The sequence below is a fragment of the Lagenorhynchus albirostris genome, chromosome X, assembly GCF_949774975.1.
Source record: "Lagenorhynchus albirostris chromosome X, mLagAlb1.1, whole genome shotgun sequence".
Classification (NCBI taxonomy): Eukaryota; Metazoa; Chordata; class Mammalia; order Artiodactyla; family Delphinidae; genus Lagenorhynchus; species Lagenorhynchus albirostris.
This window is the reverse complement of record NC_083116.1, coordinates 99,413,009-99,427,802: the sequence shown is the minus strand read 5'-3', so window position 1 is coordinate 99,427,802 and position 14,794 is coordinate 99,413,009. Positions and strand designations below refer to the sequence as shown.

Sequence of the window (14,794 nt, the reverse complement as noted above, 5' to 3'; positions counted from 1 at the left end):
TCTCTACCTCTCTTGCTAATGCTAGTACTATACCTAACTCATAAGATAACAAAGATTAAAGGAATTAGTATACATAATGATCTGATGACAAAGCACTATGTTATTGTCTTCTGTTGTTATTGTTCTCGTGGGTTGCTATGCTAAAGGCCTGGGTTCTCAGTTTCTCCTGATGATATTAAAGCTGTGAGTTGATAGTGTCCTACCTTCAAATATATTACTGGCACCTACTTCTTCCTTTCACTCCTATTTCTTCTGTATTACCTCCCTCTGAGCTCCTTACTAAAGATGAGGAAAGGTATGTATTTAATGGCAGGCTCTTTTGGTATTTAGGTGATGTCTTAGGGACATTTAATTTGCTGAGAGATACCCAAAATAGGATGCTTTAAAAATCCCAAGACCTTATGAGTCAAGATGTCAGAATGCCACTTGCATTTCTACCTTAAATGTTGTTAGTGGTCACTTTGATAGTAGTGGTTATACATGTACAGTAATTATTCCTTGAATATATACTAAGTATATATCCTGTGAAAGATCCAAAGAATTAAGATATTTTTTGTCCTTGGGAGGCTTACTATCAACTTGAAGAAATAAGATTATGTTTTGAAGTAGTGAGTGTGGAAAGACTGGGATCAGGTATTAGAGATACAGCAAAGGAAGAGTGAATATGTCTTACTGATTGTTTATGTTAGATTGAGCCGAGGATACTGCCACTGCTGTAAACCATGTAACAGGGGTGTGTTTTACTACTTCCCCTAAACTGGAAACAACCCAAATTTCCATCAGTGATAGAATGAATAAATAAATAGGAATGTATAACTAATAGGGAGTGGGTAGTGAGGATGAATGTACTACAACCACATGCAACAGTATAGATGTTCACAAACATGAAGTTGAGTGGAAGAAGCTAACTCCCAAAGTATACACTATGATTCCATTTAAATGAAGATCAAAAAACACGCAAAACTCATTTATGGTGTAAGAAATCAGGTTAGCAGTTACAGGTGTCTACCCCTCCACCCCCACTTTCCTCATCTTGCTAATTCAGAGTACTGGGCTTGCCCTGATCACCGTAACCACCATTACCACCATCACCTCCAAGGAGTGATCGGGGCTCTGTTCTTCAGGATTTATGGTCCAGGGGAGTTGCAGAGTGGGCTATCTACATGGCACATTGGATGGGGACTGAATAAAGCCTCAGACATAGTTAGGCATCCTTCTAGCAGGGAGGTTGTCAGCAAGGGGATGAGCACCATCTGAGAGAAGCCCTCACCATGCACCACCAGGAAAGATTCTGTCCATATGCTTGCACTTGTGGTCTTTTGATGCTAAAACCACTCCTAAGGGACTCTTGGGCATTCAAGTAATGCTCCTCACTAAAATGGCCCAGCGTTACTCACCTGTTTGGTCCCTGCAGATCTGGCCCTTCTGTCATATGGCCCACTGACTTCTCCCTTTAACCTAAGGGAGCCTTTCTAGCCTGGGATGGGGGAATGAATGGATGAGATCGGAGGGGGAATCCATGCTCTCGTTACATTCTTCAGTCATATTGTCTGCTGTACCTTGGAAGACAAAGTTAGGAATTTTTTTTTCTCTTTTTCTGACCCAAGCTTATCTTTCATTTGAAGCAGTGAGCACAGAATGGCTTAGCTACTTGTGGAGGCAGTAGTAGGTAAGGGTGAAAGAAAAGGAAAAAAATGAACTCTTGGGAGAAATAAAACTTTAAATACCTTAAAATGTCAATCCCACAACACTTGGGTTGAATGAGATAATGATGATATCAATAATATAGTTATGGAATTTAGAGGGGAAGCTATTTTATATATGTGGTGGAGAAAATACTTGGTTTTAGATCTGTGATGTTTCAGGTGATGGCACGATATCCAGGTGTAGATTTCTCTGAGGCATTCGGAATTATGGAAGTTAGGGGAAAGGTCAAGGCTGGATATATGGCTTTGTATTTTATTGGGGTGGAAGTGATAATTGAAACATTACTGTGGATGAAATAAATGGTTTCTGTTAGGAAATACCGGTGACTTCATCAGGTGATTTATAGGGCATCTAGATTACTTGATGTAAGTTGTGATGACTTCTTTTTATTCACTGAGGTACTTCTATAGCATTAGCATGATTTATTTAGATAGCTACACCATTGTCTTTAATATTTTATTCTGTACTTGAAATATAAGTCCCACTATCATATAAAATTAATATCTCTAACTTAAAAGTTATTAGAGAATTTTCTAACTGTTGTTATTGATAGTGCTAGATCTTTATATTTCAATAATATTTATCCTGGGCCTACTTGTATGTCTTTTGACTTGTTGATTTATGGAAATTCAGTAAGCCATTTCACAGTATAATCCTGGGGTTGGCAAATAATGGCTTGCTTCCTGTTTTGTGTGGCCTGTGAACTGAGAATCGTTTTTACATTTTTAAACGGTTGAAAAATTTTAAAAGGAAATTTCATGACACGTGAAAAATGATACAGAGTTCTAATTTCAGTATCCATAAATAAAGTTTTATTAGAACACAGACACACACAAATGCATTTCTGTGCTTGCTTTTGTGCTACAACAAAATCGAATCATTGTAGCAGAGACCAATTGGCCTGCAAAGCTCGAAATACTTACTCTCTGGCCCTTTACGGAAAAAGTTTGCTGACCCCTGGTATACACCACCAACAGTTGTGTCATTGATAAACTACTAAAAGACAAGTATTCAAAAAGAAGTGCTTGTTTACACAGATAGTCATTTTAATCCCGTCTTCCTTTCCTGCTTTATTTTTTTATCCTTTGTATGCACCACTGTTTATCACGATTTAGTATGCTATATGTTTTGCTTGTTTCAATAAACAAGCACAGGTTTCCATCTAGGTTGTAACTTTCATGAGGGCAGGGATTTTTGTCTTTTTTATTTACTGCTGTCTCCCCAGTACCTAGGCATGTGGTAGAAACACAATATTTATTTGAGTAGTCACATAGGATATATTTGCGGAATTGAAGAAATGATTGTGCTGAATTGACTACGTATTACTCTACCCAAATCTGAGGATAACTGGAGAACAGGCCGAAACAAAGCCTTTATGTCAGTTATTATATTTATACATTGAGATCGACAGGCCTAGTGAAGTGAGTGGCGTGGAGTAAGTACCCAAAGGTTAGAGTAGTTGAAGAATTAAGCAAGCTCTTTAGGAATAGGTTGTTTTATGAATGCAGGGGTATTGTTTAGCGGTGTTCTACTACATTTAGAATCCAAACTATTTTTCAACCAGTAAATCCTTGTATGATTTGACTGTTTATCTCTTTCTCCAACCTCTTCTCTCTTGCTTGCCATGCTGAAGCCATACTGAGCTTCTTTAAATTCCCTTAATAACATAAGTTCCTTTATGTATAGGTTTTTTTGTAATATTTATTTATTTTATTATTTATTTATTTGGTTGTGCTGGGTCTTAGTTGCAGCAGGTGGGCTCCTTAGTTGTGGCTCGAGGGCTCCTTAGTTGTGGCATGTGAACTCTTATCCACTGCACCACCAATGAAGTCCCAATGTATGGGGGTTTTTTTGTTTGTTTTGTTTTTTAACTATTATGGCCCCCTATAGATTCTAAGCTCTATTAAGGCAGGGATCAAGTCTGTCTTATTCACCATCAAGTCTGCAGTGCTTACCAAATTTCTGACGTTTAGTAAGCAGTAAGTAAATATTTGTTGAATGACTACATACATGATTTAAAGAGCGCTAGACTTGGTGTCAGAACCCCTAGGTTAAAACCCTGTGGAATGTGTTCTGAATCTTAATCTGGATGCCAGTTAGACAGGTGTGTTTGTGAAGTCATTGAGCTGTACATTTCCGAGCAGTTTTGATGCAGATGTGTTGATGAGTTAAAAACAATTCTGGGATGCCCCTGCTTACTGATGATGTGAACATGAGTGAGTCAATTTCTTTGAAATTTAGTTTTATCAGTTATCAAGATATATTGTTGTACCTATCTCATAAGGTTGTTGTGAGCACTGATAAGATGATGTATGTGAAATGGTCTTAACCGTTGTAGATATTCATCATATACCAGTCGAATCTTCATTATTTGAAGGATGTGGAAGTGGAGAAGGTACAGAGAGGAAGCTCTGAGAAACCTAGTAGAATAAGCCCATCTCTCACAGAAGGGCCCTTAGGCAGCTGAAGAGAGCTGGGGCTTTAAGAGACACCATTAGGAGACAATGGACTTCATCTGTCTCTGGAGTATGCCACAGGGCCCTTAGGCCCTCTGACTCTTAAAAATTGGAAGGACTTTGGGGCTTGGGGAAGAGCAGGAGACTAGGACTGGCAAAGCCTTTAGTAAGGTGGCCAGAAATTAATGCAAGTGCATATCTGTGTCTTCCACAGTGGAGGACAATGAAGCGATTGACCTACCTAATCAACCATGAGAGAGCCATGTGGCTAAAAAATAAAACCATCATTGAAGTGCTTCTCTACAAATTAAAATGTACCCTGCAGTGTTTCAGAACTAATAAAGAGCTAGATATAATTGAATCGCAGAGGATTACTGGAAGAAGAATCACTACTGGGATTAGGAGTTTCCAGGCTGTGATTGTCACTGAAAGGCTGGGAGGAGAGAGGCAAGCGTGTAAGGACGTCAAAAACGGCGAAGGAGGCTCTTAAAGAACTGAGGGCACACATTTCAAACTTAAATAGGACATGCAACTGAAGCTAAAACTGTAAAATCAAATTTTATTTTTAAAAATTCAGGTCATAAAATATATATTATTCTACCCTCTGTCTTAAGTAGTAATATTTACACTTAATGTAGTGAACCAGATTGACCACCAGAACTACATTGAACCAAGACATTTTGGGAAAAGGAAGTCTTTGTTATGATCCTCACAGGTCCTACTCACTGTTTATTTATTGTTATCAAGAACTGTTCTAGCTGTTCTCATTTAATCTTCCCTCAAAGTCTGTGAAATCAGGGCTACCAATAATAACTCCATTATGGATGGAGAAACTGAGACTTAGAGAGTTAAATAACTTGCACAAGGCCACATAGCTAGTGATTGGCAAGGCAGGCCTCAAACCCTGGTACATGTGGTGGCAAAGCCCACACTCTGACCTGGTGGGGGAGCTTTTGTCGGGATGTACGTAACCTGCCATTATTTAAGAGGCCACCGTTCTGGAAATTTGCTCAGTACCAGCATGCCTTCCGTATATAAGAAATTCACACCACAGAGAAGAAATCCTAAAAACCTGTAGACTGATGAATGTTACTTGAATGTACTGGAAGACAGTAGCATCCGTAACGTTGTTACTGGATTGTAAGCTCCAAAAAAGCAGAGAATTTGTCTCTCTTTTGTTTACCATGTTTCTCTGAAGCAGGGTTTCTCAACTTTGACACTGGTGACATCTTGGACCAGGTAATTCTTTGTTGTAGGGGACTGTTCTGTGAATTGTAGGATGTTTACCAGTATCCCTGGCCTCAACCCACTAGAGGTTAGTAGCACCCCTCCTCAGTTGTGACCAGCAAAAATATCTCTAGACATTGCTAAACGTCTTTTGGGGAGAAAATTGTCTCCAGTTGAGAACAAATGCCCTTTTAAAGAATAGAACAGTGCCTGGCAAGTAAAAGACCCCCAGTATTTTTTTAATTGACTGAAGACAGGAGTGAACGGTGTTCCACAAAGTGTACTGCTTGTGATATGCAAGATAACTAGAGGGAACCTTGAAAAAGTTCTAGAACTTTAATAGTTATGCATTTTTATATGCATTAGAAAAAGATAACGTTTTGAACCCATGATTTCACATAGTATTTTACAGGACAAGGCTAAAGTGGATACTGAAGTTTAAAAAAAATGGCTTAATTGAAGGAAACAGTAAGTGTAGACAATAAATGCATTTAGCAAAAATCATAAAATTGATTAAGGTGGTATGTAAATGACTGGAGTTTGATGCATTGCTCTATACTAAGGGCAAACAGTGTGTCCTGAATATACCAGGTATGAGAGCCTCCTCTAAGTCTGGCCCCTAGAGCCCTCATTGGGAATGATCTGGTGTCCTGTACAACCTAGGCACAGATGTTGAAGACAAATTGCTTACCCTCTGAAAACTGGACAGTCTGATGGATACTGTAAGGTATGCACATCTGTATGACATAGCACCTAAGTTCCATATTGTATGAGAGTTCAAAGGAAACAAAGATTACTTCCTGTTCATGTGATGAGGAAAGGCCACACTACTGATAGTGAAGGATGAATGGAATCTTAGTAGGTATGTACATTGCAGAGAAAAAGCACAGAGGAGTAGAGCTGGAACAGTTTAAAGCATACTTAAGGGATGAGTAGAGGCCACTTGGCTGCAATGTAGGGTGACTACTGATGATGAAGGTGGAACCTGCTTGTCGAGAATGTTTAATGCCAGGCTGGGTAAGTCCATGGAACAGTGATTTTCATTTAGATTTCCTAATGTCTGGCTAAAAGCTGCTTTGTTGTTGTTTTTAAGTGTGTTGCCATTACTTTAGAAGTGATATTTAGTTTGGGATGAGGATCTGACTAAGAGTCAAGATTGATGAATACTGCTGCTTAGAGAGGTATACAGACTTAGATATATACACACACACACAGCAGCCGAAAGAAGAGAATAAAGCAAGAGGGAATCAGAGTAGAAAGAAAAAGCTAAACCCTGGCAACAGGAGAAGAAGCAGGGTAATAACCTGGGACTGGGGGAATACAGGGTTTTGGGGGCAATATTGGCAGTAGGCCTTAAACTCCATACCTCTGTAAGGAAACTGTCTTCTTTAAAACAAGATTCGGATCTTTGCAAGTTTACTACTGGAACACTAGGTGAGTCAGCTGACGGGTAATATTGATCTTTACCTCCTTGGTTTTGTCTTCGCCTGGAAGAGAGCTGCCTCTGAAGCCTGTTCTCTCCACCATGTTGACCTCTGGAGAGGCAAGTCCTCTTGAAAATCCTGGCCTATGCCTGACAACCCTTTACTTTGTGCTTCCCCTAACACAACTGAGAATGGCTTGATTCTTTTCAAAAAGACTATTAAATATTAAAGAAGAAACAAGAAATAAAATACAAGAAGCCTTGCCAGTCAAATCTCCTTTCCCTGCTGCCACCACAGACAACTTCTTAAAATCCAAATTTAGCCATGTGACTCCCTGGCTTAGCTCTTTCATAGCATCTTGTTTGTATAGGGATTGCATTTTAGTGTATTGACTTTCTTGTGGTTTTTCTTGGAGTCAAAAAGGTTTTATAATTCTCTTTACTTAATGCTTATTTTACTTATCTGATTTGGAGGGGTGACAGTGAAAATTGAGATGATACTGGGAAGGGTGAAGGACCTTCCTGTGAATATGTATGAGAGTTCCAGCTCTTTCCTAAAGCCTTCCCAGAATAGCTTCATCCAAAGGGCCAGGGCTCACTAAACTCTTGCTTTCCGACGAGGTGTTTCTAGGCTACCTCAAGGAGAAATCCCAGTGAGTGGGACTACAGCCCTCCACTTCAATTCAACCTGAAAACTTTGGCCCTAACCCATTTTATATATTAGTGTTCTGCATAAGATTTTTTGAGAGTGAGTCTGTTGCTTTAAATAAAAGGTGAGGTGGGCTTCCCTGGTGGTGCAGTGGTTGAGAGTCCGCCTGCCGATGCAGGGGACACGGGTTCGTGCCCCGGTCCGGGAAGATCCCACATGCTGCGGAGCGGCTGGGCCCGTGAGCCGTGGCCCCTGAGCCTGCGCATCTGGAGCCTGTGCTCCGCGGTGGGAGAGGCCACAACAGTGAGGCCCGTGTTCCGCAAAAAAAAAAAAAAAAAAAAAAAGGTGAGGTGGTGAGAAATCATTAGATGATTTCTCAAGTTCCTTTTGGCTCCAAAATTCTCTGAGAATCAAGCCCCCTTGACTTCTTTCTTGATTCACCTTATGTTAATTTTGTTCCATACAATTAATGCCTTGTTAGAAAGTAATGCAATTCAGAGCTGCGAGAGGTTTTAGCAGTTATCTTGTCCAGTTTCCCAAACTGAGCTCCCAAGAACAGAACTCCTAAGAAATACTGATTGCTCACAAAAAGGATTGTATAGCCAAATACATTGAGAGACTATAGTTTTGTCACATTGCTTATTAGCATTTTTAAGGCTCTGAAAAGTTTTATAATAAACCTGTTTAACCTTAAGACAGCATGTCTTACATTTATTTGATCAGAGCCCTATTTCTGAATAATGCACCTTTTAACATCCTGTGGACATCAATTTGGGAAACACTCATCTAGTTCTGCTCCCTCCTTTTGCACAGAACTTGAGATAGAAAATTTTCCAGTGTTACACAACTAGTTCTCAGGTTTCAGTCGCATATTTATTCCCTGATTGTCTCTATTTCATATATGCTTTATTTCTTTCTTTCCCAGCTTTATTTGAGATATAATTGATATATAACATTGTATAAGTTTAAGGTGTACAATGTGATGATTTGATACATAGATATATTGTGAAATGATTGCCACAATAATGTTACTTAACATATCCATCACCACAGTACGGTTAGTTAGCAGATCCATCACCTCACATAGTTATAATTTTTTGTGTGGTGTGTTGAGAACTTTTAAGGTCTACTTGCTTAGCATCTTTCAAATATACAGTAAGTATTGATAACTATAATCATCATGCTCTATATTACATCCCCAGAACTTACTCATCTTAAAATTGGAAGTTTGTACCTTTTGACCATCTTCACCCATTCTCACCACCACTCCCTGCCCCCACTCCTGGCAACCACCAGGCTACTCTCTATTTTTATGAGTTTGGTTCTCTTCGGATTCCACATATAAGTGAGATTATACAGTATTTGTCTTTCAGTATCTGACTTATTTCACGTAGCCTAATGCGTTAAGATTCATCCATCTTGTCACAAGTGGCAGGATTTCCTGTTTTATGGCTGAATAATATTTGTGTGTGTGTGTGTGTGTGTGTGTGTTTATCCATTCATCTGTTGGTAGGCATTTAGGTGTTTCCATGTCTTGACTATTGTAAATGATGCTGCAGTGAATATAGTGGTACAGAAATCTCTTCCAGATAGTGATTTCATTTCCTTCAGCTATATACCCCAAAGAGGAATTGCTGGATCACATGGTATTTCTGTTTTTTTTATTTTCTTGAGGAACTTCCATACTCCTTTCCACAGTGGCTGTACTAGGTTACATTCCCACCAACAGTGTCCAAGGATTCCCCTTTTTCCATGTTCTCACTAGCATTTATTATCTCTTGTCTTTGATAATAGACATAGTAACAGGTGTGAGCTGTGATGTATCATTGTGGTTTTGATTTGCATTTCTCTCATGATTAGTGACGTTGAGCACATTTTCATATCCCTGTTGGCCATTTATATGTTCTCTTTCGAAAAATATCTACTTAGATTCATTGCCCATTTTAAAATTTGGTTGTTTTTCGGCTTTTGAGTTGTGTAAGTTCATTGTATATTTTGGATATTAACCCTTTATTGGATATGTGGTTTGCAAATAAACTCTCCCATTCCTTTGGTTACCTCTTCATTTTGTTGATCATTTCTTTTGCTATGCAGAAGCTTTTTACTTTGGTGTAGTCTCATTTATTTGTGCTTTTTCTTGCCTGTGTTGTTTCCCTTTGTTTTCTTCTAGGACTTTTATGAGTTCAAGTCTTACATTTAAGTCTTTAATTCATTTCAAGTTAATTTTTGTCGATGGCGTAAGGTAGGTGGTCCACTTTCATTTTTTTGCATGTGAATATCTAGTTTTCCCAGAATCGTTTATTGAAGAGACTGTCTTTTCCACATTGAGTGTTCTTGCCTCCCTTGTCAAATATTAGTTGACCTTATATGCTTGGGTTTATTTCTGGATTCTGGATTCTTTTCTTTGGGTCTTTCTGTTTTGTTTTGTTTTTTTCCTATGCTAGTACTTCTAGGTTGTTTAATTTGTTGGTGTATAATTATTCATAGTAGTCTCATGATACTTTGTATTTTTGTGGTATTAGTTGTAATGTCTCCTCTTTCATTTCTGACCTTATTTATTTGGGTCCTTTTTTTTTCCTTGGTCTAGCTAAAAATTTGTAAATTTCGTTCATCTTTTCAGTGAACCAACTTTTAGTTTCGTTAATCTTTTCTTTTTCCTATTCTTTATTTCATTCATTTCTGCTCTGATATTTAGTATTTCCTTCCTCTAATTTTGGGCTTAGTTTGTTCTTCTTTTACTAATTCCTTGAGGGGTAAAGTTCGGTTGTTCTTTTGAGATCCTTCTTTTCTCTTAAAAGTTTACTGCTATAAACTTCCTCTTAGAACTCATTCCTCTCAAAAGCAGTGAGATGCTTTGTTGCATCACATTGGTTTTATTGTGTTGTGTTTCTATTTTTGTTTTCATTTTTCTTGGGCTTTTTTTGGTTTCATTTATTTTTAGTACCTTTTTTTAACATATTTATTGGAGTATAATTGCTTTAAAATGGTATGTTAGTTTCTGCTTTATAACAAAGTGAATCAGATATACATATACATATATCCCCATATCTCTTCCCTCTTGTGTCTCCCTCCCTCCTACCCTCCCTATCCCACTGCTCTAGGTGGTGACAAAGCACCGAGCTGATCTCCTTGTGCTATGCGGCTGCTTCCCACTAGCTATCGGTTTTACATTTGATAGTGTATATGTGTACATGCCACTCTCTCACTTTGTCCCAGCTTACCCTTCCCCCTCCCCGTGTCCTCAAGTCCATTCTCTAGTAGGTGTGCATCTTTATTCCCTTTATCACTTTATTCCCATTATCCTCCCTAGGTTCTTCATGACCATTTTTTTTTCTTTTTTAGATTCCATATATATATGTAAGCATACAGTATTTGTCTTCCTCTTTCTGACTTACTTCACTCTGTATGACACACTCTAGGTCCATCAACCTCACTACAAATAACTCAATTTTGATTCTTTATATGGCTGAGTAATATTCCATTGTATATATGTGCCACATCCTCTTTATCCATTCATCTGTCAGTGGTCACTTAGGTTGCTTCCATGTCCTGGCTATTGTAAATAGAGCTGCAATGAGCACTGCGGTACTTGACTCTTTTTGAATTATGGTTTTCTTAGGGTATATGCCCAGTAGTGGGATTGCTGGGTCATATGGTAGTTCTGTTTTTAGTTTTTTAAGGAACCTCCATACTGTTCTCCGTAGTGGCTGTATCACTGTACATGCCCACCAGCAGTGCAAGAGGGTTCCCTTTTCTCCACACCCTCTCCAGCATTTACTGTTTGTAGATATTTTGATCATGGCCATTCTGACTGATGTGAGGTGGTACCTCATTGCAGTTTTGATTTGCGCTTCTCTAATGATTAATGATGTTGAGCATTCTTTCATGTGTCTGTTGGCAATCTGTATATCTTCTTTGGAGAAATGTCTGTTTAGGTCTTCTGCCCATTTTGGGATTGGGTTGTTTGCATTTTTGGTATTGAACTGCATGAGCTGCTTGTAAATTTTGGAGATTAATCCTTGGTCAGTTGCTTCATTTGCAAATATTTTCTCCCATTCTGAGGGTTGTCTTTTGGTATTGTTTATGGTTTCATTTGCTGTGCAGAAGCTTTTAAGTTTCATTAGGTCCCATTTGTTTATTTTTGTTTCTATTTCCATTTCTCTAGGAGGTGGGTCAAAAAGGATCCTGCTGTGATTTATATCATAGAGGGTTCTGCCTATGTTTTCCTCTAAGGGTTTTATAGTTTCTGGCCTTACATTTAGGTCTTTAATCCATTTTGAGTTTATTTTTGTGTGTGGTGTTAGGGAGTGTTCTAATTTCATTCTTTTACATGTAGCTGTCCAGTATTCCCAGCACCACTTATTGAAGAGGCTGTCTTTTCTCCATTGTATATTCTTGCCTCCTTTATCAAAATAAGGTGACCATATGTGCGTGGGTTTATCTCTGGGCTTTCTATCCTGTTCCATTGATCTATATTTCTGTTTTTGTGCCAGTACCATACTGTCTAGATTACTGTAGCTTTGTAGTATAGTCTGAAGTCCGGGAGCCTGATTCCTCCAGGTCCGTTTTTCGTTCTGAAGATTGCTTTGGCTATTTGGGGTCTTTTGTGTTTCCATACAAATTGTGAAATTTTTTGTTTTAGTTCTGTGAAAAATGCCATTGGTAGTTTGATAGGGATTGCATTGAATCTGTAGTTTGCTTTGCGTAGTGTACTCATTTTCACAGTGTTAATTCTTCCAATCCAAGAACATGGTATATCTCTCCATCTGCTTGTATCATCTTTATTTTCTTTCATCAGTGTCTTATAGTTTTCTGCATACAGGTGTTTTGTCTCCTTAGGTAGGTTTATTCCTTGGTCTTTTATCCTTTTTGTTGCGGTGGTAAATGGGAGTGTTTCCTTAATTCCTCTTTCAGATTTTTCATCATTAGTGTATAGGAATGCAAGAGAGTTCTGTGCCTTAATTTTGTATCCTGCTACTTTACCAAATTCATTGATTAGCTCTAGTAGTTTTCTGGTAGCATCTTTAGGATTCTCTATGTACAGTATCATGTCATCTGCAAACAGTGACAGTTTTACTTCTTCTTTTCCAATTCGGATATCTTTTATTTCCTTTTCTTCTCTGATTGCTGTGGCTAAAACTTCCAAAACTGTGTTGAATAAGAGTGGTGAGAGTGGGCAACCTTGTCTTGTTCCTGATCTTAGTGGAAATGCTTTCAGGTTTTCACCATTGAGGACAATGTTGGCTGTGGGTTTGTCATATATGGCCTTTATTATGTTGAGGAAAGTTCCCTCTATGCCTACTTTCAGGAGGGTTTTTATCATAAATGGGTGTTGAATTTTGTCAAAAGCTTTTTCTGCATCTATTGAGATGATCATATGGTTTTTATTCCTCAGTTTGTTAATATGGTGTATCACATTGATTGATTTGCGTATATTGAAGAATCCTTGCATTCCTGGAATAAACCCCAGTTGATCATGGTGTATGATCCTTTTAATGGGCTGTTGGATTCTGTTTGCTAGTATTTTGTTGAGGAGTTTTGCATCTATGTTCATCAGTGATATTGGCCTGTAGTTTTCTTTCTTTGAGACACCTTTGTCTCGTTTAGGTATCAGAGTGATGGTGGCCTCATAGAATGAGTTTGGGAGTGTTCCTTCCTCTGCTATATTTTGGAATAGTTTGAGAAGGATAGGAGTTAGCCCTTCTCTAAATGTTTGATAGAATTCACCTGTGAAGCCATCTGGTCCTGGGCTTTTGTTTTTTGGAAGGTTTTTAATCACAGTTTCAATGTCAGTGCCTGTGATTGGTCTGTTTGTGTTTTCTGTTTCTTCCTGGTTCAATCTCAGAAGGTTGCCTTTTTCTAAGAATTTGTCCATTTCTTCCAGGTTGTCCATTTTATTGGCATACAGTTGCGTGTAGTAATCTCTCATGATCCATTGTATTTCTGCAATGTCAGTTGTTACTTCTTTTTCATTTCTGATTCTCTTGATTTGAGTTTTCTCCCTTTTTCCCTTGATGAGTCTGGCTAATGGTTTATCAATTTTATCTTCTCAAAAAACCAGCTTTTAGTTTTATTGATCTTTGCTATCGTTTCCTTCATTTCTTTTTCATTTATTTCTGATCTGATCTTTATGATTTCTTTTCTTCTGCTAACTTTGTGGTTTTTTTGTTCTTCTTTCTCTAATTGCTTTAGGTGTAAGGTTAGGTTGTTTATTTGAGATGTTTCTTGTTTCTTGAGGGAGGATTGGATTGCTCTAAACTTTCCTCTTAGAACTGCTTTTGCTGCATCCCATAGGTTTTGGGTTGTCGTGTTTTCATTGTCATTTGTTTCTAGGTATTTTTTTTGATTTCCTCTTTGATTCCTTCAGTAATTTTTTGGTTATTATGTAGTCTATTGTTTAGCCTCCATGTGTTTGTATTTTTTACAGATTTTTTCCTGTACTTGATATTTAGTCACATAGCATTGTTGTCAGAAAAGATACTTGATACAATTTCAGTTTTCTTTAATTTATCAAGGCTTGATTTGTGACCCAAGATATGATCTATCCTGGAGAATGTTCCACGAGCACTTGAGAAGAAAGTGTATTCTGTAGTTTTTGGATGGAATGTCCTATAAATAACAAGTCCATCTTGTTTAATGTATCATTTAAAGCTTGTGTTTCCTTATTTGTTTTCCTTTGGATGATCTGTCCATTGGTGAAAGTGGGGTCTTAAAGTCCCCTACTATGATTGTGTTACTGTCGATTTTCCCTTTTATGGCTGTTAGCATTTGCCTTATGTATTGAGGTGCTCCTATGTTGGGTGCATAAATATTTACAATTGTTATGTCTTCTTCTTGGATCGATCCCTTGATCATTATGTAGTGTCCTTCTTTGTCTCTTGTAATAGTCTTTATTTTAAAGTCTAGTTTGTCTGATATGAGAATTGCTACTCCAGCTTTCTTTTGATTTCCGTTTGCATGGAATATCTTTTTCCATCCCCTTACTTTCAGTCTGTATGTGTCGCTAGGTCTGAAGTGGGTCTCTTGTAGACAGCATATATATGGGTCTTGTTTTTCTATCCATTCAGCCAATCTGTGTCTTTTGGTGGGAGCATTTAGTCCGTTTACATTTAAGGTAATTCTCGATATGTATGTTCCTATTCCCATTTTCTTAGTTGTTTTGGGTTCGTTATTGTAGGTCTTTTCCTTCTCTTGTGTATCCTGCCTAGAGAAATTCCTTTAGCATTTGTTGTAAAGCTGGTTTGGTGGTGCTGAACTCTCTCAGCTTTTGCTTGTCTGTAAAGGTTTTAATTTCTGCATTAAATCTGAATGAGATCCTTGCTGGGTAGAGTA

The 14,794-nt window shown here is 38.1% G+C and overlaps 1 protein-coding gene across 5 annotated transcripts in view; it reads left to right on the top strand.

The window, feature by feature from the left end:
• The window catches only part of PRRG1 (proline rich and Gla domain 1), a 135,261-nt gene that overhangs the window by 47,996 nt on the left and 72,471 nt on the right, over window positions 1-14,794 (top strand). The window lies entirely within an intron of this gene.